At 44.8% G+C, this 27,794-nt stretch overlaps 1 long non-coding RNA gene across 3 annotated transcripts in view; it reads left to right on the top strand.

Annotated features, from left to right (window-relative positions):
* Nucleotides 1-3,447: 3,447 nt before the first annotated feature.
* LOC137150052 (uncharacterized) overlaps nucleotides 3,448-27,794 on the top strand; it is a 316,781-nt gene continuing 292,434 nt past the window's right edge. For all 3 annotated transcript variants that reach the window (XR_010918883.1, XR_010918889.1, XR_010918888.1), the window contains exons 1-2: nucleotides 3,448-3,535; nucleotides 3,883-4,038. This is a non-coding gene — a long non-coding RNA (uncharacterized lncRNA). The remainder of the gene's footprint in view (nucleotides 3,536-3,882; nucleotides 4,039-27,794) is intronic.

Here is a 27,794-nt window from a genome sequence, read left to right as displayed (position 1 = left end):
AGAGAAAACAGTGTGTCAAAATCTGCTCCCACTTGCAATGGTGTAAAATGGGAGTAAACTACTGAAGTCTATAGAGTTACGCTAGTAAAGAGTGAGTGTAAGTAAGATCTGAATCAGGTCCAGAGTGTCATCACTTTAATATTAGTAACACTTTGTTCAGCTGTAATATCTTTTACTCACAGTTCTGCGAGTTCTCCATAAGGCAGAGAGGAAGGATGGTCTTATGCTGAAAGGACTGGTCAGACACTCATGTCATCAGGGTTCAATTCCTGATTTGGTCATATACTGCTTGGGTGACCTTGGACAAGTCACTGAATAGCCCTGAGCCTCAGTTTCCCACCTGTAAAATGGAGATAATAATCCTTCATTTTACTCACCTTTTGTCTGTTTAGACTGTAAACTCTTTGGGAGGGGCGTGGGTACTTTGTGTTTCTACAGTGGCTAGCACAAAGCGGCTCTGATCTCAGTTTGGGCCTCTAGAAACTCTTATTATAATAATAATAGCTATTGATTAAGCCTCCCAAGAGCCAGGCAGAATAAATGAGCAATATCCACACTGTGGATGTGTTTAAGATACCCTGGTCCTATAAATAATGTCAGGTATTTAGTCATTATTCCTCCCTCCCAGCGTGTTTATAAATCTGTTTTATAACCCTTTATTACTCAACTGGTATAAATCCCATTGTGAAGCATCACCCCAATATATCAGTAGGGTAAATGCTTGACTGTGGGATGTTACTCCTGTTTTACGTGGTTGTAGCTCTTGGTTTCATTGTGGGGTTTCAGGTTTGTAGACTGTGATGATCCCCAATCAAATTCTACAGGTCTGATTCTCATTTACACTAAGACTGGTTCACACTGCTCTGGCACATTAAAGTGTGCACAAAATTTACATTTACACTCACTTTAAGACCCTTTTACGCTGCCAGAGAGGTGTAAAGGGGCCTTAATGTTAATGAGAATCAGGCCCTATATGTCCAGAGGTCAAACACTGGCATATCCCTGTGTACATGCATCCCCTCATAGATAGAATTATGGAGCACGTTCATGTTTAGAGCACTGTGCTACTATGATGTAGTTAATCCTCACAGGTGCATGTTATCCACATTTTACAGAGAGGGAAACTTAGGCAGAAATTCTGGTCCAGATCCTTGGCTGGTGTAAATCAGTATCGCTGCATTACATCAATGGAGTTAGGGTGATTCAAACCAGGTAGGGAGCTGGCCCAGTGTGGTAAAAACCGAAGTATCTGATTATCAGAGATGCTAAGCGGCCAAAAGTGCAGTTGACTTTTATGGAAGCTAAGGGGAGTGCAACACTTCTGAAAATCAGGCCACATTTCTTCAGATGCCTAAGCTAAGGTGCACACTTCTGAAAATTGTTAGCCTAAAGAACTTGCCCAAGGCTACGCAAGAGGCCTGATTCTCCTCTGCTTTGTACCCCGAATCGTCATTTATGCCTGTGCAAAGTGAGTTTAAAATGCTACCAAATAAGACTTTGAACCCACTTTCCTCAGGTGAAAATGAGTACAGAAAGCTCGAGGCAATAGAAAAGAAAGGCCAGGGAGACAGGTTAAGGTCTGAGATCAGTAGTCAACTGTTCTCGCATCCAACCCTTTGCTGATGCTTCTAGATCATGCCTCTCAAATGCTCTTGTTGGAACCACCAGGTGAAAGACAGACTCTGCTCAAAATTCTAGCATAACCTGACTTATTTCCCCCCTTAAGGGTAGACCTTGGGATGCTAGAACTCCAAAATTATGATAGTCGTCCAAGTCCTGGGCGATGCAACTCATCGGAGCCCATGATGCTGGCAGTCCGGCAGACTTCACATTACACATCCACAACCAGCAAAGCCCTTGTGTCCCATCCCTTTTCCCTTAATTGCCAGTCTTGTCAAAATCACAAGTCTTCTTTTCAGCAGACAAGTATAATGCAGGCTGCGGTTTTATTTGTGTGTGTGTTTCCATAATAATCTCAGCAAAGGATGTCTCGTCAATCACAGCTGACAGAGATAAAGAAGAAGAAAAGTTGTCTATTATTTAGCGCGGCAAAAAGATTAGAGATGATTTCACTGGGGTTTTCATTTTGTAATTACTCCCTCACACAGATAGATAGATAGATGATGTGCCTCCATGTTCTAATTTTGTAATTGTGGGTGTATTCAGGTTTATGTGTCTCATGGGTTTTTTAAATGTCTCAAGCAACCATTGATGGGCGAGAAATAATGGGTGGGTCATTTATTTATTAATATTATTTTCTATTACAAGTACTACTGTTACTACAGTAGCACCCTGAGGTCCCAACCAGGTGCCGTAGAAACACCTGCTGAGAGAGAGTCCCTCCCTGCTCCAAAAAATCACAATCTAATAAACGTACACAATTAGAAAGGAATTATTACCTGGTCATCTTATTGAATTTGATTTCCTGGATGACAGAAATACTGGAGGGGGAGGGGGGCAGATCATGACTATGGTTATTTAGCTAGAATGTGAATGTTTCCCTGGTCACATTCCTCCTGCCACTCCACAGACACACCAAAAGCCATTAAGATATAAACCCAGATTCAAATGGCAAGATATGCAGCTCCTTTTGACAGTGGGAGGAACCTGAGTGGAAATGATCTATTAAATTACAACAGGACCAGAGAAAGATTGTGCGCCACGATTTATCCTCCACATCCATTGTACATGTCCTGTTTACAGTGGACATCTGGAGAGGCCATTCCTCAGGTTAATAGAAGCCCTCACTGGCAGGAGAAATCCCATGATATTCTCTCTAAATCTTCCTTAGTGAAGTTACCCTCCTATAATGCCATTCCCTACCCCCGTCCCCCCCAAAGTTCTTTATCTCATATCATCACGTCAAGGTCACAGCTTCATTTCATGGAGTGAAATATTGTGAAACAGCTTCGTGATATAAACATTGGTCAAGCCAAGCTCAAGGGTCTCACTGGCAAACTGGAACACATCCAGCCCCAGGTTTGTGTGTAGTTAGGCTGCTGGTGAGCTGAGACCACTGTCTATCACGCGGACATGTGAATATCATTGTTTCCTTGTTCTCCCCCATCTGTCTGTCTGTCTGCGTGCACCTATTGTCTTTTGTTTTATACTCAGATTGTAAATTCAGTGGGGCAGGGACTGTCTTTTTGCTCTGTGTTTATACAGCACTTAAAGAGTTTGTACGGGTTCAAAGAGACACTTCAAAGTTTGCAGGCACCATAGCTTGCCATTCATTCCTGGCCAGCCTATGCTTTCCTTATTGCAATAGCCCACTGTGATGGGTGAATAGAGTTCACACTGATTAACAGTGAGCTAACCACAAGCCTGAGCCTCATTAGACCACTGGGTAACACTTGACGGAGTATTAGGCCTAATTGGTGATCAACTCCAGCTGGGTAAGAGCTGCCTCTTTATAAAGCAGCTGGAAGTGTTTCTTCAGTTGGCTTTGAGTGAGAGAGAAACCAGATCTAGTGGCTACTGAGTCTGTCCTGGGAAACTGTCCTGGGAAATAAAAGCAAGCAAGAACTTTATAGGTGTGAGTGTGCCTACTGGAAGGAGGTTGGGGGTCTGAAGGGGGAGCCTAGGACACTGAGGGTCAGAAAAAAACCCTACAGGCAGGGAAAACCTTGGCTACAGATAGTTAAAAGGGGAGGGCTACAGGAAATGGTGCTTCTCACTGCAGGGGGGCCTCAGAGGAGTTCAGTATGAAGCTGAGGTGGAGGGGAGACAAGGGGTTCTCACAGGGGTGAGCTTGATACAGGTTTGGTGAAGTAATAGGAGCTGAGCAAGGATTTCTTTGAGTGGTCTGTGTTAAAGGGTGGTGACTGCTGGCTCTTCCATCCCAGGAAGAGAGGCTGGAGCTTTAAGTATTGTTTTATGTAGCAGTGAGACTGGCCTACCTTGAAAAGGTGTGGAATTAAATCATGAATGGGCCAAGCTGTAAGAAGAGGTGGACCACCCTGGGGCTGGAGTGACCATCGGCAGGAGATGCTATAGAAGAAGAGCTGCCATGCCTAGCCATGAGGGGACACGCCAACTGTGAGTCTACTATTCTAAACTCAGCAAAATGCCTATATTCTGTGACATCTTCACTGGGGGTTGGAGGCTTGGATTGTTCACTTGTCTTGTGCCCTTAGAAATGCCTTCACTCTAGTCTGATTTTATTTAAAGCTTCACGCTGCTTGACATCTCAGTGGGTGCAGTGTGCTTGGGGCTAGTGGAACAGGGTGGTCTGGCCCTTCTAATGACTAGGGAGCAGCTGGCCCTGCTGCAGAGGGAAGCTCTGCAGGCATGTGCTGGGAATCCACTGGTCTAACTGAACAGCAGCTAATGCTGGTCAGATTATCTGCTGGTGGGTATAAAGGAGGGCCCCATCTCCATGGAGGAGGGAGGGAGGCAAGCAAGCAAGAGCTGAATGTACTTCTCCTCTAGTTACTGTAGGCAAGAGGGCTCTGCAATCTCCAGGTAGAACAGAGCACTTACATTTGTTGTTCTACCTTTCCTTTTGGTTTCTGTTTGGGACTAGAGTCCTGAGGAAAGGGTCTGTAAATGGAATGGGGCTTGGCTGACTGCTTGTTTCAGGCTGCTGGTCAAATCCACCAGCCTATAGCTACCTTGGAATTTATGATGTTTGTTGATCTATTGTGTCTCCTGGGTCATGGCTTTCTTGTGATGCACTATGCCACTCAAGGTTTCCCCCTGAATACACTGGAGTAGAAACTCTCTTGCCCCAATATTTTTTTTTCCTTTAAATCTGCTCTGAATTTCCTGTGGGATGCTTTAACAATAACCCAAACTTCTGTTTGCCAAATGTATGACAAAATCAGGCTTGTGTGCATGTATATGCTGTACTGTTTCTCCTTCATTAATCATACTACTTGCCCATGAGCCCATTAAAATGAGCAGACCAATAATTCGTCTTTTGCTGGCTGGAGTCCCTGTTAAGGGTGTGTGTGTCCGTGGGGGGGCGCAATGTGATATGGTTGCAATGGAATTACCATGTAACTGTGTTGTGGTTTTGTTTTGCCATATGGAATTATAGCCACTAATTCATAGAACTGGAAGCTCACATATGAGGTGTATGTGAAATGAGCTAAAAATAACAAGCTCACACTTTGAAGTGTGAGGGATTTTTCCTAGGGGACTCTGAGAAGCCATGTGACCTGGCTGGGTCTGCAGCAATGTGTCTTGGAGCCCAGGTCTACAGATTTGGGCTTGCACTAGGATGCTAAATAGCACTGTGGGTGCTCAGGCTTGGCCTCTGGAGCTTGGTGAGGGGCTGGCTTTCAAATCCCAGGCTCTGGCCTAAGGCCAAACCTCTAAATAGTTGTCTTCAGTGAGCCTGAGTCTGTAGACCAGGGATCTGAGACTTGCCACTGTGGGGTTTAAAATGCAGTGTAAACCTACCTGGAGTCAGCCAGTCTGGAAAGAACCAGCTTCAAGCAAGATGGGGTGAGCTCTGCCTTAGAGAGAAGACAGTTGGTTTTTTTTTTCTGTTTTGGGGTTTTATCTTTCTGAATTCTAAGGAATAAAGTAGTGTGATACTGTGACCTTCCAGCTAGAGTATTCATGTTTTTATCTAATGTTTGTGTGTATTCGGTGAACCTAGCAAAATACATGACTGAGTGACCCTATTGCCCCCGGGTGTGTTTAATTCACTATTAGAATTGAGGTGTACTAATGACTCTGTATTGAACTAATTATTAATGACATAGTGAACTTTCTGCTTATGATTATTAAAAAGGTATTAACAAAGCATATCTGCAGCACAATTGTTCTGGAACGTCAATGTCATCACTGTATGGTTGTTAAAGAAATCCTGATTGACCCTTGGCATAATTCCTTTCTTAAATGGTGGTATACCATAGATACCTGTCCCTGGGAAGTTCTACTGTGACTGGGAGCTCTGGGGATTTCTGGGTGTTGTGGGATGCTCAGCTCTCTGCCCTCTGAGGCATGCTGGCTGTATGTTTGTGGGTTTGTTTCTTTCTGGTGCTACTTCAGGTCACAGTTGGCTTGCCCACGCTTTGCTTATATGGGGTGGGTGGGTGTGTCAGCTGGCTCTCCGCAGCAGTTTCCAGGGGAGAGGATACCTCCCAGATTGTGCCATTTTCATCCAAATTTGCTGCAGCTCAAGTCACGGAGGCTGAAGCTGCAGGCTGGGGTGAAGAGGATGAGTTGAACTGGCAAGATACTCACTGGTGGTGGATGGGCAGAGACACAGACTATCTATAGCTTTCATGACATTATAGCTTATTACCTCACCACCCCTGGTTTACTAGGAAGGCAGCCTGCAGTCAGCCTATTGTCCTGTACCAGGGTGCTCCTTTTCCAGCCTATGCCAACAGCTGAGTAGTCAAGGCCTGTGCTGAAGGCATATGTGCAAGTGAGATGCATAGCACTGGCTGGTGGAAAGTGGAACAGCTTGAATGGTTTGTGTATTGAAGCTGAAGTTCCTGAGGAAGAGTGATTTATACTTTTCTGTTCCGGGACTCATCACTGCTCTAGAAAACGTTTTTTAAAAAAAACCCTTTTTTATTAGTTTAAAAACACAAACAAATTCTGCAGCAATCAGCAGAGTGCCTGCATTCAAAGACAACATGCAGGCTTCATCCACTGTTTCTGGGGGTGGGGGGAATCCTTGCAATATAGAAAAGTTTTCTGCTCTCCCCCCCCCACTTCTGGTACATTGCATGGATCTCGTCCTGTTATAGCTGAAGATTCATATCAATAAAAAGATGCGGGGCTGGGGGTGGAGGGAGAACATGCAGAAAAGACACTTGAACAGATTGAAAATCAGAGAACTCCTTGTGTTTTACATTAGTTCTTGTTATGCTGACTTTGTTCTTATGCCACCAGGTTAACAGTCTCATTATTACTTGAAACAAGATTTCAGTGACTAATCAATAGTCCTGGTGGGGAGGAACAGCAACAGTTAAAACTTTACCAGAAAAATAGAGCTGGATTCTTTGCTCATGTATATCAGTTTAGCTTTATTGAAGCCAATAGAACTGCACTGACTTGTATCAATTATGTATCTGGGTCCTAGTGTATAGATTTAGCATTACCTGAGTGCAAGAAGAAAACAGCATGAATGGAGTCTGGGAGAGCATGAGTAAATTCCACAGAAAGCTGGCCAATAGCTTTCTATTGGCATAGGTTGTAAAGAACAACCCCAGCAGTAACAAAACTCTCCACTATAAATCTGCTCCTTATTGCTTGCAGCTTTAGGTTGACATAAAATCAACTTTTATTAGCTCTGTATTAGGGGATTGTTTCCTGTATAATTTGATGATTAGAATGGATATGTTTGAAATCTGCATTTCCATATAGATAGAACTGCGTCTTATAACCCTGCTGCATTCCTAAAGAGACAAAAGAATTCACTGAGGCTGATTGCTTCTGAGGAGGGACAGGCAGCAGCAGAGGCTGGGTTGGAAGCAGATGCGCTGCTAACCTGATATCGGGGTTCCACAATCAATGGCATAGTAAGATCATGGTAGAATTCATAAGGACATCACTTAGTTTTACTACTATTTGTATTACACCAGTATCTAGGGACCTACACTAAGATCAGCTGCCTTGTGCTAGGTGCTGTATGTACACAGGCTGTAAGGTCTTTGGGGTGGGGAAATCCTAACAGACAAGAAAGGAAAAGGATCCCCCAGCAGAAAGAGACATGAAGTGACTTGCTAAAGGTCACAATGGGGTAGGGAGCCTTTCTAGTTCTGTCTTCGGCACAAGATCAATCCTCCTTTCAAATCTGCTGCTGATGCTAATTAGAACCAATTGTGGTGGGAGTTTTGTGATGTAGGCACCTTACCCCATGGGACCCGGACAAAGCCCATCCACTCGCTTTGAGTATAGAATAGCTACAGGATTAACAAATTCTAGTCTCTGCTGACCTGGGCCAGGCTCAAACCCAATGCCCAATGGGAAAGTGTTCCATAGCCCTTAGTCAGATTACAATGCAACAACACAGATTATGGTTCTGAAATGAAGGCATGTTAGGATTTCACATGCCAAGGGAAGTTTAAAGTTTTTGTGTGTGGGGCAAGTAACAATTAACACTTGGTGTTCAGTGGCTGTGCTGGAAACTGGGGCTTCACTCCACTTGATTAATGGGAACCTCAAGTTTGATTGGTTTGTGCTGAGATTCTTGGGATGTAAGCTCCTCTAGAGGAGGCCTGTGGATATTGGGTAAGCAGAATATCAGTGTCCAGAAATGCCTTGTGGATTCAAAAGGGGAGAATTTTGCCTTAATTTGCATGGGTCTGGAAATCCAGTGACTTGTCTGCAGGAATGTGATGTGGCCTGCCTTGTGCATGGGGTGCTGGACTGTGACTTGAGAGTTGGGTCCTATTCCCACCTCTGCCTCGGGCCTGCTGGGTGACCTTGGCCCAGTTTCTTCATTGGTGCAATGGGGATAACACTGACGGCCTCTTGTAACACGCAGGGACAGCTGGCGCTGAAAAGCTCTGTGTAAAAGCTAGGCATTGTTCTTCAGTCCTCCCCCATCCTTTTTTCCCCTCATAGAGTCATGGCTACAAACCTTTACCTTGAGATCTTCAGAGACAGTGGAAAATTGCTCCATTAGCAGAACAAGGGGAAATTAATCCCTTCCAGCAGTGATTTTTTTTATGACCATGAAAACTTTGAATTGAATATGCAATAACAAGTAGAAAAAATTGATTAAATACAATCACATAAGAGCAGAATTACTCCAAATTGATTTCTGTCCCCCCTTGCCCCCCACACTTCTTGCACTAATTTTGTATTTATTTGATGTTGAATTGAATTGGTTTCAGGACAGAAATTAATCCCAGGAAAACAGATCCACACAGTCAAACGCTGGAATTCAGCCAAGCAAGGGAGATGCCTGTAGTACTCCCAGAACAGGAGTTGATGCCCTGCCTTTGTTCTCTTTGGGTGTAAAATTTACCTCTGTGCAGACAGTTGATGCAATGCTAATGCCTCTCCTAAATCTCACTGAAGCCTTCAAAATGGTTTGGGGGGGGAAGGATTTTGGGACTCCTGTCCAGAAATATTATTCACCCTGTGAAATTCATTCAATAAACTAGGTACAGGTCTGCCTCCTGTGGTGTGCACGCTTGTAGTGTAGACACCCAAAGAGAACAGGCCCTGCTCTGGAGAGTCCACAGTCTACAGGACAACAGGTAGATGAAACATCCAAAAAGATGTAACTTCTGCTTCTCTCTTGACCACGTGTGGTGGAAGCTGGCCCCCCGATACCTGTGTGCATACAACATGCATGTGTCATGCTGTCATGGACGCATGCTAATTACATACAAGTCCCACCCTGGCACACGAGGAAGCCAGGCAACTGAGTGTTGCTGACATGAGTAGAGGTATTCCTAGCTGGCGTGTCTTTCTCAAATAGATCTGCATAATACTAGGCTCCAATAGGTGAACACAAGAGGATGGGCTGCCCTAACAGCACAGGGACACGGAGGTTTCATTCCTGGTTTTGCCAGGTCAGATGGGGCTGGGAGTGCTACAGAAACACAGGCTTGACTCTTGAAGGTTTTGGTACGTCTTGCTATTCTCATGCTTGCAGTTGTCGTCCACCAAATTGTGACTGTTGGACAAAGTACCGTGCACGACCTACTTCCAACGGCTTAGAAAAGGAAGTGGAGAATTTGTGGTGGAAACATGCCTCACTGACTCTTCCTGTGCAGTGGGAATCTTGCTACAATGCAGCAAAGTGTCAGCACTGCATCGAATTGCTCCGTGTCTGCATTTTGATCAGGACAGTGCGACACAAGACAACATTATGTTGCTGTAAGCCATTGCAACCACAGGGCCTTCGGAGTGGAGACCAAAGCTAAATGGAACGCTCTGATCTGAAGAGGCTGTTTGCAGGCTAGCCTGGAATAAATGGAGGTGTTGGAAAAGCAGGGAATGGATCAAGAGGGGACTGATTGATGTGAAACATGGAATTTGGCTCACAGATGTAAACTCTCTGCACCCTTAGGTGTAAGAAAAGACACTGTGTGTGTTTAAGGGAATATTTCCCTCCGGGTGAAATGTCTGAATTAAAAAAAAAAAAGTAACAACGCTTTTTAAAAGTTCCAAACTAATGAGGCATGATATGTTTGCAGAGCCCTAACAATACATAATGAGACAGACACCCCCTAACAGCGATGGCTGCCAATATTGTCCTATAAAAAGAAGCTGTCAGCAAGAGGATGTGCTCTAATAGAGGTTAGAAGCAGGGAATTGGGAGTCAGGCCTCCTGGCTCTCTTCCCAGCTTTGGAAGACCAGGGGTTAGACCAGTGGACTTGGAATCGGACTCGGGGGTTATACTCCTGGCTTTGGCAATGAGTATTGGTAGTGTTTAAAACTGGGGATGGGGAGTGAGGACTCCTATCTTGTAGTCCTGGTTCTGGGAGTGAGAGTGAAGTCTAGTGCTTTATAGCAGGTCTCAGGATTGAGCATGCAGGGTTTTGAATCTCCATTGTCCCCCATGCTCACGGATTTGCTTGGTGACTGCCACCTTGTTTCTGTGGGCCCTCGCTTTCTCCATTTGTGAAATGGGTACGATAGCCCTCACCCTGCTTAGTGTCTTATGAGACTTGCCCATTTAGGGTTGTAAAGCTACAGAAGTTGTCGTCCTTTCAGAGGTGCTGAGCAGCCTGCAGTGAAGTTGAGGGGGAGCTGCAGGAAGGCATCTCCTTTGAAACTCAGGCCAGCAACATACTATCATGCTTGCAGGCTACCAGATAGGGCATGCTTATGGCTAGGATAGTAATTAAGGGTCCAGTCCTACCCTTTTCATGTCCATGGGAGCAGGGGGGAGACCTGACAAGCTGCAGTGGCCCAAGCTGAGCAGGGCTGACCCAGATAGAGAAGAAACCAGCCAAGAAGGAGATAAAGGCTAAAGAACTGAGGCCTGTTGGCATAATGAGGCCATGAAATAGCTTAGCCTGTAACCCTAAACATCTAGGTTCAATTCCTCGTTTTGGACTCTTACGTCAGATTCTAGATACTACGGTGATCCATTTATGTACAGAGTGGGTTTCAAGTGAGATGCTTTTTCTCTGGCTGGGAGCTACATTGAAGCAGGAAAAAATATTCTTTGATACTCTGCTGGTAACAATCCCCTGCAGAAACAGGATTTCTGCTTGTGCTAGATCCGTAGTATTTCTTACCAGGAGATCACAGGAAAAAACCAGAACAATGACAACCAGGATAAACCACAGGACTTTGATAAACTTGCAGCAAGGTTTGTGGCCCCAAGACTAACATTTAAAAAAAAAAAAGGCAGAGTGAAGGCAACACCAAGTGTTGCAGTCTCCTGTGTATTCCTGACAGGTCTAAACTTGAAGGGGGAAAATGATCCATACAAATGGTAAAGCAGAGCAACTTGAAGAGAAGAGGGCCCATTTCTGTTCTCGTATAACCCCCCCACCCCCGACAGATCCAGGAGCAGCTCCACTGAATTCAGTGGATGCACACCACTAACTGAAATGAGCCTCATTTATGCACTGTAAGTCTGGGGAGTACATATGGTTAGCTGTACATGTGTTTTTGTTCATCCCTGTAGCTGAAGGCATAACAGTTCCCCTGTGTTCATTCAGCTATGGGTCCTCATCAGCGTTCTGGCTGGGACTTGGCATTTGAAATGGGAGGCAGTGTTTTGAAATTAGCATTCAGGTGTGTGTGGGGGGAGGAGGGAAAACACCCCCCTCCCCCCCCCCCGAAGTGATATAGATTTTGCTGCCATAAGCGCTTCTGTAGCTCTGTATATCGATGGGGGAGAGCTCTCCCCTTGACAAAATAAACCCCCTGAAGGAGTGGCAGTTGGTGTGAGACTTAGTTTCTTCCTGCTGACATAGTGCTGTCCACAAGCGCTTATGCTGGCACAACTTGTGTTGCTCAGGGGTGTGCGGCAAAAGTGTTCCTGGCATAAGTGCTAGTGTAGACAAGGCCTCAAAGTGCAAACACTCAGCCTGGGGGAGAGAACAATTTAAACAGAACCCTAAAAGGCCACAGTGTTAGCACATGCCCATGTTCTCACTTTCACACCCCTACCTCTCTGCTAGCCCTTTATCTCCATGTACTACTAAAGAGAATCCCTCATGTCCTTACAGGCTCTGGCTGCAAAGAACACTTAAGTGTGATATACCTGGGAACTTAAAATATACAAGTATCACTATCAGGCATTTTCAAAGCCCTATAATTCATATTACAGTGGCACTGGGGATTAGGTGACCTTAGCATTCATGTAACAAGAGAACCATGCTTTTCACCGTGTTGATGATTTGTGCGGTCAAGCAAATGACTGCACAATTTTGTTTATTTCATAATGAAATGTACTCAAGAGACCAACTAACCACTGTCAGGTTTGTTAATATGGTACAGGAAAAAGGTTCTGTGTGATGCCAGTCTCTAAAGAGCAGTTCCATGCAGCAATGTTACGTTTGCCTTACAAAGGCGTGCTCCCCAAGTTACACACTTCAGCTGCTGCTATTTGATTTTACAAGTTATACATTTATTTACACGTCATTAAAAGCCAGCCCATCAGTTTGTTCTGGTTCCCTAACTGGTTGTTCTGTTCCTTATCTTTGTTTTGGATACTAGCATTCCAGGTACTGATCCATGAAGGTACCTTTCCCTAGCTTGCACTAAGACACAGAGTTTGACAAGTTTTCTAGTTTGTACTTAGTGCTTGCTTCAGCAAATGCAGCGTGTCATGGAATGCTTAGCATAAGTGAACAGGATTATGGTATTGGCCAGTTGAGGTTATATCACTGTTACAACACCTGTGCTTCATGTTGGTGTGCTTTAAGCACCAACATATATGGTACAGATGTTATATTAGCATATGATATATGCTCACTAGCGTATTAATATATTGGTTAACAGCAGAATCATTGATCCAGAGACTAACTTTCACGTAACCTTTACCACCATCAAAACCTTCTGGTCTGTCCACCTGTCAATGGAAAGGCAAATAAATGGCTTACGTAGGCCACCTGGAATAGGGAACAAGGTTCTTGGGGGCTTTGGCTGGGGTGGGTGGGTGTGAGTGAAAATGCTTAAGTTCCCAAGGTGCGTGCCACGGAAGAAGGGGTGGGTGTGTGTGTGTGGGGAATACAATCACTCTAAGGTGAATCTGCTTGTCACAAGCTTTTATGCCTTATTTTTCTAGTGCTCCATTTTCTGGAGCAGCACAGGGGCATATCACTCATGCTGAACTCAGCTGACGCCTCTTGAATTTACCACAGCTACTCAAGTTCACCCCTTCATTTTATTGGAGAAACCCCGAGAGAATCGAATCAAATAGTTGCTCTAGAGGCAAGCTGGGGAGAGGCAGAGAGGGGAAGGGAAGTCCAGTGGTCAGTTACTGTCAAACAAAATATCAAGGGAATCGGCTTGGATAATTACCTGACTTGTTAGCTCATCTTAAAGTATGGAAATATAAAAAGGCACTTGCCCTGACAGTTTTACAAGCCACTTAAACTTGTAAGGACATCCCTGTCAGAATCATGTGTTTGGCCTTTATTGCAAGAAATCACTCCGGACAAGTGAGGAATATTTATCAGGGCACATCCTGATACTTGCTGGGTAGAATTCACACTGGCTAACTTCAACTTCTAGCGCCCTCTGAGGAATGGAATAGTCCCGCCTAGCTATGGAAAGTTTAAGCCATGTCCTCACACTGGCCTTACTTGGGGAGCAGGGGAAGCGGTCCTCATACAGCTATTGCTGTCAAGCCACCAGGGATATGTCTACACGGCAATAAAAATACCAAATCTCTGGCCTAGTGTCTCAAACCTGGGTCAGTTGAGTTGGACTCCCATAAAATAGCAGTACAGACATTTGGACTGGGGTGGAAGCCTGGGGGTGGAGACCTTCCTCCTTGCAGGGTCTTGCAGCCTAGCTTGAGCCAGAATACCTACGTGGCAGTAGCATAGCCCTGCAGCTAAAGCCCTCGTCAGCTGACCCTGGCCAGCCATGTCGCAGCTCTTATTGCCATGTGGACGAACCCCAGGAGTCTTTCAAATCATAGCTGACATGCATATCCATTCAGCAATCTACCTAAACGTAAGGAAGGGTGGTCTCATGGTCAGGCACTGACTGGGACTCTGGAAATGTGGGTTCAGTTCTTGGCTCTGCTACACACTGTGTGACCTTGGGCAAAGTGCTTAACTTCTGTTTCCCTCATCTGGAAAATGAAGATAATTCTGACTTGTGCATCTAGCCTAGGTCTAAAGGCTTTGCTGGACTAGGGCTGTAAACTATGATGGGGACTGTCACAGTACAGCCCGGGCTCAATAGACCTCGGTTGGGCTGCAGTTTCTACTGTAATATTAGTGAAATTGGGCCATTAACTAGTGGAAAGAAATGACAAGGGTGGAGGGGTGTGACGCTCGGCTCCGTTTTTAAAAAGAGCAACCAGCAGCAATGAGGATAGCTTCACTGAAACCAGCTTTTATGAGCAACTGTATGTTTCAGCCAACTGATCAATATGACATCAACACAGGGATAAAAATGAAGCAGTGGCTCTCGGTAGCAGTGGCTGTCACCCAGGCTGTTCTCATTCACAAGCCATAAAAGGGGAAGTGAATGAACAACAGATCAAAATGAGGAATGGACCTCCCCTATCTGGAGATAAAATGATCAGCTAGTTTGTATTTCCCTGTCCCAAAGGAAGGCTGCTTCAGAGATGGAGCTTCCCACAAGCTATGTGTTATAGGCCTACAGTGAGACTTAGAACTGAAGGGCTATAACCTGCATCTTCACAGGATTTAGGGAAGCTGATTTCCCCATCTAAAATATGTCCACTCCACTGAAAAGTGACTGCAGGGAGTCTCTCGGGAGTCTGCGTGCTTTTTAAAAAGATGTTTATATCTCCATCAAAGAGAGGATCTGAGACCTACACTAACCTTGCTTTTCGCTCCCTTTCTGGAGGGATGGCCTCCTGGTTTAAGGCACTAGGCAGGTATGCAGGAGATGGGGAATTGGTTCCCAGGAGGTGTGGTGGCTGGGTGTTAAGGAGCTCGACTACGGTCTTGAGACTGGGGGCTTGAGTATCTCCATCTCACCCGGAGAGGCCGCTTCCAGTTCACCCAGCTGCAGAATGGGCACCTTATCCTAGGGTTAAGATAGTCAAAGGTGGTCAAACGTGATGCTGATCCCATCACTCCCTTGTGGACCATTGGCTATGATGCTGATATGCCTTAACCATGTCAGCTGCACGAGCCATCGGCTTGGGGAAGCTGACTCTCAGACCACAGACTTCCCAGACCCTCTGTGGCCTTGTGCTAAATTCATAACCACTGCCTTAATTCCAATCCGTGACATGAGCACAAACTTTCCTTTCTGTTTCTACTATTTAGAGATGTTAGGTTTCCCCTGTACAGCAACTCTGACCTGAAAGTGCAAGAGGGGGGAGTTGAATCTTCATGGCACATTCAATCCCTCGGTACTTGGCAGCTGTAGCTGATGTGGTTGGCATTCCTGAACTGCAGGGCTGCCTTTGAATAAACCTTTCTCCCGAGTTTTCTCCCAGTTTTGGTTTGGATTGCTACCTACCTGGAATAAGACTAAAATAATCAGTTTGTTTCATAGGGGCTGACCCCAAGTCCATTAACAGCAGTAGGTTTTGGCTCATGCTGAAAGTCCACCAATCTGCACCAGTACCAAGGAGGTAAATGTCTCCATAGCCCATTACTGGTTCCCTAAGACCAGCAATCACCCAAGGCCCTTTAAAACATTCAATAACATACTTGATTTGAAGGCAACTTTTTCCCAATAAAGCCTGAAAGTCAGACCCTGCTCTTTGCAACAATTACCACGTCCTATTGGAGAAAAACTATGTAAATTATATATCGTGTCTCAGTATGAAGCCTCTTTTGCATCTGAGCTCAAATCTATTTGAGGCTAATAAATGGGGAGGGGGTGGTGGATTTATTTATGAAGTCTTAAAAGGCTGTAACTACCATGGGAGGGTGGGGCATGTTTGTTCAATGCTGATCCCATCTGCATTGTTTGACGACGACTCTAACACACTGAAGTCAGGATTTTACTTATAAACCCCCTCCTTTCAGGTAAGGCAGGAAAAGAAATCAGACACTTTTTACATAGACCTCACCTATTAAATTGTAACACAATGGCCTGCTCTCTCCCCTCTCCATGAAGCCCACTCATCACTCACTGGCCCACTAGCTATTTAAATTGTTCAGAGATGTGCATGTGTATACATATTGCACACTTAATCGAACACCCTGGGGCCAGAATGGGGCTTGGTGATCTAGAACCTTTCAGCTCTAGATGGATGATTCTGGACTAGAGAATTAGTGACTAAAGGTTATCACCAGCTAACGGGCTTTCTGGTGGCCTGCATGAAGGGAAGTGCTGGGGAAAGATCTCTGTCTAGGGCCTAGTGGGACAAAAATCCACAATATACAAACCACCACTGCTACCACCTTCTGTTTTTGCTGGAAGTCTCAACAGTGAGGTCACAGGTTGAATGTTGCAGCCCAGAATGAATGCATAATATCCAGCCCTATGAGGGTTCAGAAATCGTAGGGCTTCCAGTTACACTGGAGAAGGTGGAAACATGCCTGTAACTAAGAAGACAGCAGATATTTAGCTTATGAAGCAATCTCCTCCCGCTTGAAGTGCTGGGACTCTATTTCTGGCAGCTGGAGTGACTGCCTAACTCTTGCAATCCTGAGACCTGGAACATGATCTCCTCCCTGCCCATTGTACTAAATTCATCCTCCCATGGTGCATGACTGAAGAGGGGCATAGAGAGTGGTGATCTATCCTATCTGGGATTGTCTGAAGAGACGTCAGGGAGGAATGTAGCAGCAGCTGCTTTTAGCCAGACCCTACTTCTGAGGCATGTTTTAGATATTTCAATGGCCCCCATCACCCTAATATCAGAGTACCTCCTATTAATGTATTTATCCTCCCAAGCTTCCTGTGTGGTAGAGCAGTACTGCTATCTCCATCATACAAATGGGGAACTGAGGCTAAGTGACTTGCTCAAGGTGACACGGGGAGTATGCAGCAGAGCAGGGAATTGAACCACAAATTTCCAGCTAGTCTCTGAATGAGTAGGCCGGCCTTTTCTAGAGACCTCGGGGTTCACTGTTGTGCTGCACCTTATGCAGCCATTCACAAGTGGCAGGTGAGTGGAAAATACTACCAAATCAGGAAGGTTGTAGGAGTGGGAATCGGTCCCAGCCACACTAACTTATCTCCAGATAGTACAGGAGGCAAGAAAAATTAACAGCATCCTGGGTCTGACAGCAAAAGGAAGGGATGGTCTGGGGATCATGGCACCTGGCAAGGTGGAAGGAGACCACCCTTCAATTCCCAGCTCCCTGTGTTGGTCCAAATAGACCTGAGGCAAGTCTAGGGTGTCTCTAAGTATGTCTACATGGCGCAAAAAACCCTGTGGCATAGAGTTCCAGGGGCTGGAACTTGGGCTTTGAAACCCCGCCCCCCTCCCTGGGCTTCTGCCTGTGCTAGAAGACCTACACGGTGTCCACTCCACCTCAACTGGTGCTGGATAATCAGGGCCTCAACACTGAAATGTTGGCCTCTGTGAGGATGCGGACATTAGCATCGCGATCCTCCCACTTTATCTTCCGGAGGAAGCACTGGTGCTGGCATTTCAGGTGGCGGTTTCTGTAGGTCACCCAAGGCTTGCAGAGGAGAGCTGGGACTACCACCGCTTTGTAAACTAATAGTCTAGTGTGTGTGTTCTGATGTTGTGGTTGTTGAACACCCGGTGGGACAGTCTGCCAAAGGCAAGGCTGGCACAGCAGATTCTGTGCTGCATCTCGACATCTGTTTGCCCTCTGTGAGAGATGGCTGCCAAAGTAGGGAAAGTGACACAGGAACTGAAATTTAGAACAATCGGCAGGGATTTCTTCAGAGAAACTGTCTCTAAGTCCAGCCTTAAAGGGCATCTTCCATCATAGAAGCCTTGTGTCCAAATATTCAGCACTAGCTGAACATAGTGAATTGAATTCTAAGCTGATTTACACTAATTTTACGTCAACGGAACTCTCTTCAATGGAGTTGTTAGAGATTTACTCCAGTGTAACTGAGGGCGTGGCTTCACTTACCCACTATTCATTGTGCAGTTAGTTCATGCTTCTCAGGAATGCTTTCTTCCCACCCCCTGTTCTCCCTGTGAGAAACACTAATTTAAATTCATGCTCGTGTATTTTATGAACTATGTTGGAAGAATAAAAGCACTTAATGAAATTATTGTCTCCCCAAGCGTGGAAAGGGAAAAGCATAAAATGGTTTATGGGAAACCCTTTGAAAACAAGTCTCACTGATGCTGCTGCTGCTTCTGTAGAATGTGTAACTCAATATGTTCCTTTCTTGTGCGCTGGTTCATAAAGAGAAGGATGGCTAATGTTATTGATATTTCTCAGCTGAGCTGTTCTGCAGTCAGATACCACCTCAGGCTATGATCTCACATGCTGAGCAGGGTCGCCTCTTGGTTAGTACGTGGATGGGAGAGCTCTAAAACCATCCCAGAGACTTAAGTAAAATCTTCAAAAGCAGCTGAGTGACTTGGGAGCTGAAGCCCCGTTGACTTTCAGTAAGAACTGGGCTTCCAAGTGCCCAAGACTCGTTTGAAAAGGCAATTTAACCTCCTCAGGCACTTAGGAAGATTTTTACCCTTAAGGATTTAGTAGGTAGCCCCCTTTCTTCTGAAACGCCATACTGTGGTGATCAGGGTTATGTTGTGCTGCTGGGGAAGCCAGTTTATGGCTGGGATAAGAAAGGTAGGCACCAGGCTCCCATACATGCCTTTACAAATTACCCCTCAAAATTCAGATATTTAAGAAATGTTAAGATCATGCAGTCTTAATAACACAGGCCTCAGAATTTCACTTGCTAATTGCTGCGGCAGAAAAGCAAAACTAAATTTTTAACCACTTGTCACAAAACATTCAATGGCATTTTTTGCAAGTGCAGGGGTGATGGCCTTTTGATTCTGGCCAGCTGATAATCTGGGTAATGACATTCCACACCCCGAAAACTTCATCTGCTGTGAAATCTTTCATTTCCTGCCCCAGTGCCCTAGTACTGCTGTGCATATTTAGCAGAACCCACATTCCATTCCAGATGGCGGCATTTGAGCCCTGAGTGAATTGATACTTGTCTATATAAAGATTGCAAAGAGTTTGGTGATGCTTCAGGATGAAAGGCGCTATGGAAACATAAGGCACTTATTATTTATTCATATTGCCATCATTATTATACAGGTTTTCAATTACACCTTCAACATCACTTCCCTCTTCATTGTGCTGGCATCTGTATAGCTACAAAGCACATACATAAAAGAAATATTACAGATCACAAGCATAGAGAGGATTTCCCTCCCACTAACCAACTGGATTTAGCTTAAAGTAAATTAAAAGGGCTCAAGAAACCAAAAGAAAAGCAATACAAAATAAAAAACTATTAATTTCTTTGAATGAATTTTAATCTGTAAAGAGCTTAGTGTTAAACTGCAGACCCCAGTTCCTGAAGAAATCCAGATGGGCTTTCTATGAACAGCAATGCAGCATTTTCAGCTCCATGTCCTCTGCCTATGAGGCGCATGTGCGTGGAGGGGAGCGGAGTCAACTGCCTTTGTACTTGGGCGATGTGCATCATATATTCTTGCATAGTGCCAATGTTTCTGGTGCCAAGGAAGCCTCGAAGTCCTGTGCATATTTCATCATGGAAATCAACAGCTTCTCCCGGACCCATTTTCCCCCTAGATGGCGCATTCTATTTTGAGTAATACATCATCGGAGCAACTCATTCTGGTGATGAATTACTCGTACATGTTATCAGATGGGCCTGTTCTGATACTCGTGCATCATCTGGAGTATTAGACTAATATATCAACCTAGTGAACTGTTGCTCTGATTATGCACCTCGTGCTCATATATCATCTCACACAGATTCTGCTGGAGTGCAGTGCAATATGCTACCCTGATGTTCCACTCCAAAGATTAGAGCCTCTAGCAGAAGAAAGTCAAAGTAGGGTCTGACTCAGTCCAATTACAGGCTGATACGCCATGTGAGGCATTGCTGATGGCAGACAACATGTGGGAGGCACCACTGAGGAACCTTGGGCCAGATGTTCTCCAGGATGCTGAGAGCTCTGGAGAACTCTGGCCGCTTCCTTTAGATGACTACAGGAGAGCTGAGCTCTTTTGCAAATGCGACTTCTTGTGGCCAGACTTTCAAAAGTGTGCTGCATTCAGCAGCTACCATCTGGGAGCCAAGGGACCTGTATTGTGCTAAGCACCTTTGAACATCTGCCCACTCATTAAATCTCTGGCATTCTAGAAACACCTAAAGAGGGGAAAGCTGGGTTGATGAGGCTTAAAAGTAGAGATTGGCCTGGGGAGCTAATTTAATACCCACCTCTGAACTTTTGCAGACCTTGAGAATGCACGGAGCCAGGCTTTTGGTTTGGCCCATTAAGTTTGTTTAATTTTGTTCCGAACTTCCCTAAACTGACAACTCTACAGATCTGAAGTTTTCCTTCAGGCCCATCTCTATTCACATGGTTCAGGCTTGTCATCAAACTGTTAGATGTAAAGGCCCATGCTCTGCTTCTGCTCTTGCTTGATGAGGTAATTATGCGGTTTGGTTAAGTCTCCATAATTTCAGTTGCTTCTGCATAGCCCCTATGAACTACCCACACCTCTTGAGCCTGCAAAATTGGGCTACGAATCTGCAAGGTAGACTTGCCCGTGAGACTCCTGGTGCTTGTATTCCTGGGATTCAATCTGAGGCCTGTTGAAATATTGGAAATATCTCCATTGGGCATAAGGTCAGGCACCGGGTCCTATACAAAAATGATGCAAGGACAGCTTATCTTGCAAATACTGCAGCACACCAAGATTCCTTCCTAACTGGAACCAACCCTCTTACTCGCGCCCCCCCCCCCCCATCACTCCCAAGACAACAAAGATAAGCCCACCATTTCAGAATCTCATCACTGGTTCAGTCTGAATTTCTTTCTGAACCTGGGGACCCCAGGGAGACTTCACTAGTTTGTCCAGCCTAACTGTGATGTAACTGCTTTGTGGTTGACTATAGGGGCAATGGTACATTCAGTGCAACCTTTCACAACTGCTGAAAAGTGCATTTCAAAAGGAAGAAAATCAAGAGTAACATTTTAAGGAACAGAAATCTGATTGGAGTTGTGCCTAGAAAACTCCAAAGTAAATAACAGGGATTAGCCTGAGGCGCTGCACTATAATTTAATGCTGTATATGACTAAATACAAAAGGGCTGTAAAAATAGGATTATGATTGGAGAAGAGTTCCAATGTATTTTTAATACTAATGTGGAAACATTTGGATCAAGGCAGAGAAGATGGCTGAGTTTAGGCACTGCTTCCTGGAGATGTTTCCTAGGTCAGGCTGGGGAGCAGCCCATGGAAGTACTTGGACTTATCTGATGACCCGAGCAGAGGAGGTGCATTAAAAATCCACTCCGCTAAAAGGTCTTCCTGCCTGATCCTTTGAGGCAAAGTTGTGCAGAGATTTCTAATCTGCTGCACACCAATCTAATCTTCAGTTGGGGGGAGCAGCGAGAAACAAATGAGGGAAGGCACTGTAATTGTAGAATCTCGGTGTAAATGCTGGATGAATAAAATACACCCAGGTGCTGGAGTGTATTCTTATCTAGGCTAATGCAATGATCTCCACTAGGGAAGGAGGGATGTCAGACAACTGTGCTGTGTGGGCAGAGTGGGGCGCACACCTGCTTTTTGCAAAACTCCTCCAAAAGTGGCTGGGGTTCAAATTCAGCAAACAGGTGCCACTGGTGTGGGAAGCAGGAGGGACCATTCAGTCTCAGCAAAAGGCTGGCAACCCAGATTATGATTTAGGAGTTCCACTCCCAATGGAAGATCATGTCTATGTAACCCGGAGCGGGTCACTTGAGATTCTTATGCCTCATCCAAATCAGTTTGAAAATTAGACTAGACAGTGGGCATTTCAGCGCACCAGATGCTATCTGAGTTATTTCCCTGGGGAAACAAATCACATACAAATGAATGAGAGGCTTACAGTTGAGTGTGATTATACTTTATTACACTCATGGCTGCCTGGTCTGTCAGGTCTTTCCGAGGCCATGGCCCCAAAGGACTTTCTGGTCAGCATCAAGGCTGGAACTCAGGAATTTGGTTCCAAAATAACACTCTGTAGTGCCTCTTGAACTAAAAGCAAACCTCCAATGGCTGTCCACTTAACGGGACTTAATGGGACCATATCCACCTGCGGAGTTCTGATAGTCCGCCCATGAGGGCAGCAGGTATACATGCGCGCACTCTAATGCAGTACAGAGTGCTTGTGTGTGTATTCTCTCTGCTTTACAAATAGCATTTAGAGCGAGCAACACCAGCTGCTTTTGGAAATTTCTGCTTTTTAAGGGTGGGGTGGGGTGTGAAATTGCTGGTCTGTGTGATTGTGCTGAGATGACTGCAGGGGGGGTGAGATTCTGTGAGATTGAAGGTGTGCGTGGAAGGCAAGGTGACTTGTAGAGATGTATGTGATTGTGTGTAGTGGTGGTGGTTTGTGAAAGTGTGTGTGTGGGGGCGGGGGGAGACACTGTGTGTGTTTCCTCCTTGGAAGGCAGAAATGAGCCAGGAATGATTGATTTGAACCAAAATGTTGAAACTGACCATATAGAATCTCGGTTCTCTTGAAAATGAGGCCCCGATTATTGCTAACTTGGCTGATGACATGCTTAGTATGTCTCTTTACTCACACAATCACTGTCATGAAAGGTGCTAGAGCCGAATACGTTGCACAGAAAGTTTGATTTCAGTAATTACCAACCCACTTACACTCGCTTGATCTGCTCAAATGCTTAGAAAAGGAATGCAGCACTCAAAAAGGATGTCACTTTTGTCTAAACATTGTTAATATTTAACCCCCAGGCAGTTCAGCTCTCAGCAATTATTCTGCTTCTGGAAGACTGCTTCTCTCATCTATCTCATAATTGTTATAATTGTCCAAGTCTACTGTCAAACGTGGCTTTTCTACTCAAAAACACCATGAAAAGCCCCCCAAAAACTCACTAAAATATAAAGCTAGTATTTTTTTCCCTGGTAAGTCTCAGCTCCAACTCATCCAGTCCTTCACTGAGGTTTTCTTTTTTGCCCGGTTGGACTGAATGTGACACGCGGTCTAGTGACTTACTCAGGGTCATGCAGCTACAATTATCCTTTGATTTGGGGGTTTCCAGCCCTAACTCAGCTGATCTGATTTCCCTAGTCCTTCACTGAGATTTTGAGGTCAATCAGGCCTCATACAATCATGGAAGTTTGAGACAGAAAAGAACTAAAAGTGATGTAATTTGTTCTACCCACCAGTGCAGCATTGTTCCCTACTGCATGTTCTCCAGTGCTTTGTCCAGGCAAGTTTTTAATTCCTCACTTCCCCTAGGAGATGGTTCCATGCTTTAAAATTGCAGCTGATTTAAATTTCCTATTTTAAAGTGATAGGACCAATCTTTAATTTTCCACACTTAATTTTTTGGTTTTTTCAAAATGATTTTTTAAAAGAAATTTCCCAATTTGAAAATTTTCACAGAAATAACATTTGTATTACTAAACTTGAAAAATCCTAAATCTCACCATGATACCAAGCTGGCTAGCCAAAATTGCTGGGGGACGGGACAGCAAAAACTGTCAGTGAAAAGAGAACAAATAAAGCTTAATTGGAAAGAGAAACATTTCAGGAAAACCAAAAAGTTTTTGTGAAAAAGTTTAATTAATGAAAAATGGCCAAATTCAGCCAAGTATTCAAATGAAGAGAATTCACGAGCTCAATTTAGCTCTCAACAGTGACAGGAAAAATTACTTTCTAACATTTCATATTCTTCAATTTTAGTATATTAACTGCATATTCAAAACCTTTGAATCAGTGGTGCTAGACAGTCTCAATTGGTGGTGACTTTCCACATCACACTTGCTCCATAGCACTGACTGCACTGAAAACCAAGACGAACACGCCCCAGTCTTTGATCATATGCCATTTTTCACATGTATTATGACAAGCATGTAAAATTCCAGGATATTTTATAGAGGATGTCTTCTAAGTGCTTTGGAAACATTAGCTAATTAAACCTAAACATACTAACTGGAGGTTAGATAGTACTGATGATCTCCAGTTCATGGATGGGGAAAGTGAGGCACAAGGAGGCAGTGACTTGGCCAAGGTTATAGTTTAGGGTGAGAGGCCTTTCCCTCTCAGAACTCATTCTGTGTGCAGTTCACTTGTTGACTGTCAGGTCAAATTAGCTCCAGAAGGTAGTGCTGGCTCACTTGGCATATCTAGCATACATGATCTGTGTCATGCATGATGTCTTCACAGTTAACACTTTGGAACAGGCATGTTATTTTTAACTAGGCAAACATAAGCATCTGACACACTTGCTGCTACTTTAAATCTTTCCGGATTTAACATGACTGGACTCAGCTGGCATGACAATTCACTTGGTGTCTCACGCTGAAAACTCTTCCCTCCCCCATGCCCACAATCCGGAGGGGGACCAACGTGTGTCAGTTACGCTCTTGGCTTTGTAAAATGTGACTGAGATTCATAATCATCAGCTGCTCTGAGACAAACAAATTATTTCATCTTCTTTCGCTGGCACCAGTTGCCGGGGGAGTCAGGCAAGAGCCTGGGAGATGCTTGCATTACTTCCTTAATGTATCTTAGCTACTTATGATTCCTGTTACCACAATATTGGAATATCCTAGAATTTTTGAGGTATTTATCCTCATAGAACCCCTTTGAAGTAGGCTAGTAGTGGTATCCCCATTTCACAGATGGAGAACGAAGGCAGAGATTAAGGCCCAGGTTTTTAAAGGTGCTTGAATTGCATTGAAAGCAATGGAGTTGAGCATATAAAAACCGTGGCATACAAACAAGACACAAAGCTCATATCCCCACAGGAACCTGAATACAGGTCTCGCAAGCTCCAGACTGGCTCACTAAATGCTGGACCATCCTTCCCCTCATCCCTTGTTGGACCCCAGCTTTTGTTCTACAGATCACTAGGCAAGATAAGCATCCTTCCAAGGATCCTGTCTCCCTTCTCGACTCTTCAGTCTCCTCCACTGCTTGGCTCTTGAGGTAATGCATCCTACAGATGACCAGGAAGGGTTCTGCAGACCACTGGTGGTCCCACAGCAGACAGTTACAGGCCTGTATCTTTAAAACAGACCAGTGATTAGAATGGCCAGACTTCATGCACCCCAAAGGGGCCTCATTTTGAGAGAGTGCTGAGCACATAGCCTCTGAAAATCAGGTCTCATCTAAGTGTGTCAGCTGGGCACCTGCCGACTGAGGCTCTTCATATCACTAGCCATTTTTGAGAATGTAGACTTAAAAAAAAAAACAAACAAACAAAAAAAAAAAAACCCGCTGCCCTATTGTCCACAGCTTAGGTGTGCTGCATTGTTGGGAGGTTGGGTTTACCTAACTTGCTTCGTGGGAGGCTTGTCGCCTTATTCTGGATCCTGGGCTCTACACCTTATTGAAAAGACCCTTCCAGCTCCATCCATTCATTCTCTTTACGCCTGCTGAGCTGGTGCAAGGGGGAGACAGGATAATTGCAACCCCCCCTCCCTGTATGATCTAAATTTAGGGCAAGAAGTTCAACAGGCTGGAGAGGGAACACAGGGTAACACGGAGGCAATTACAATCAGTATTGTAAGCAACAGTTGCATCATACGAGCTGACTGGGTATCTTGAAATCCCTATGGACAACTCGTTCTCAGCAGTTTCCGGCCTAGCTTTGCCTACTGAAGAGGTTAAGTAGCTTGGAGAAGGGATGGCGCAGAGATTGAGACGTGGGTGTACGTACAAAGTGAAACTTGGAAAAATCAGAGGCTTGCCTTGCCCTGATATAACCCTCCGCCCTGCTCCCCGATGTCTGCTTTAGCATTCAAATTCTGCGCTTGTGTTGTCACCCATCACTGGGATTATATGCTACGGATTGCAGGGGGAGGGGAACGTGTTCTGTCTTCCCACGAAGCTGGGGAATTGAAAATGTTACACCAACGTAACTGGCTGACACAAAGGATGAAAAGTAGAATGTACAGAGCCTGGCATGTCCTGTCCAGGGTTTCCCTATGCAGATAACAGCAGGATTTGTTAAGACAGTATATCAGTGCCTGAGCAAAACTGAACAATGCAAATGACGACAGTGGTATCTAATGGTGTTCTTACTGATTTCATGGGAAAATAGTTGCTGATTTTTCTCCTGATTCACCTGCAGTGTTTGCAGAGGGCTTGCAGTACACAGAGCAGAATTTGTACCTTTTTCCCTCTGAATCCACTCCCTGGTGAATCCAGAGACACGCGCACACAAACAGCTGTTTCTGAGCCTTGCTATTTAGTCTCCAGCCTTTGTTTTCCTCCATTTAAAAATAGTCAAATTTCTGCCTGGGGGAAGTTATTTTGTTTAGTCTGTAACATCACCACTTTGGTTATCAGACTTACAATAGGAGATCGTAGCTAGGACCTTGCTAGGAAGACAGGCGATCTTGGTTCAATTTCCAGCTTCACCTGAGACTCCCCGTGTGACCTTGGGCATGTCATTCAATCTCCATTATTCTGCTCCCCATCTGTAAAATGCCTATATGAATACTTCTCTATTTAGATTGTAAGTTCTTTGGGGCAGGGATGGTCTCTTAATACATATCTGTACAGCACCTAGCACGAGGCACCAATCTTGGTCAGTGGCCTTAGGTTTAATAATAGGGTGATGTTCACCTGCATGTAAAGAGCCAACATAAGGTCTATATGCAACTCAATTATCTTGAAGGCTCAAGTGCTGTATAGAACTTGGACTACCCTTCTGCATGAGTGGAATTTGGAGGAGTTGGCCAGTAGGATTAGGGGAATAGTTAGACTATTTTAAGGGCCAGGTTTTCAGCAGTGCACACAATTCCAGCTGCAGTTAGGGGAAACTGTGTGTACTTCCTACGGCTTGGTATGATATGGCCAGTGCAAGCCATTAGCAAAGACAACTGAGCATCTTGGTTTGCTTTAATGGATAGTTAACTATCTTGTAAAGCACTGATTATTTCCCAAACTGGCTCTTCCGGAGCTAGGTTGCTGCATAGTCAGATCAGATCTGCAAAGAGCCTGTGGACAATTCAACCCAGAGCCCAGTTTTAAGACTGGTATGTGAACCGTAGGAAGGCCGTGCATCTAGCAGAGAATGTCTAGCAGCAGCAGAACTGGGTGGTACTGCTTACTGGCCCTCTTTCTCTGCAAGCTGTGTGCTGCTCAGAGTGAAAGAAATGTCAAGTGGATTAAAATCCATGAAAACAGACTTTATTTGACCCAAAAAATTAAATATTAAATCTTGCTTCACCTTTAGGCCCCTTAAATGGAAGCACCATGGCTGCTGCCTCAGTATCAAAGGGAAATTGGATCAAACTCTCTAGCATTTAAAGAGAACTTATTTGGACCTTCGTTAGAAAGCGAATGGTGGGAGGCAGTGCAGCCGCAGCCTAGGACATAAAGGAAGCAAAGGTCTGGGTTCCAGCTTTGTGTGCGAAAAGATCTCCAAGCGGGCAAACCCCAGAATCCTAAGACTGGGCGGGGGAGGTGGGGAACATGCCAAAAACTCCCTTTATTGCTTTTAAGGGTGTCTACACTGCACTCAGATGGTGTGACTGCAGGAAGTACAGATAAATGGTAGCTTGTCTAAGCCTATAAGTGCTGTACTGATACTTCCCCAGTGTAGATAAACCCAA

Source organism: Emydura macquarii, unplaced genomic scaffold (assembly GCF_026122565.2).
Source record: "Emydura macquarii macquarii isolate MOO-44397 ecotype Brisbane River unplaced genomic scaffold, CSIRO-AGI_Emac_v2 contig_113, whole genome shotgun sequence".
Lineage (NCBI taxonomy): Eukaryota > Metazoa > Chordata > Testudines > Chelidae > Emydura > Emydura macquarii.
This window is presented reverse-complemented; position numbering and strand designations above follow the sequence as displayed.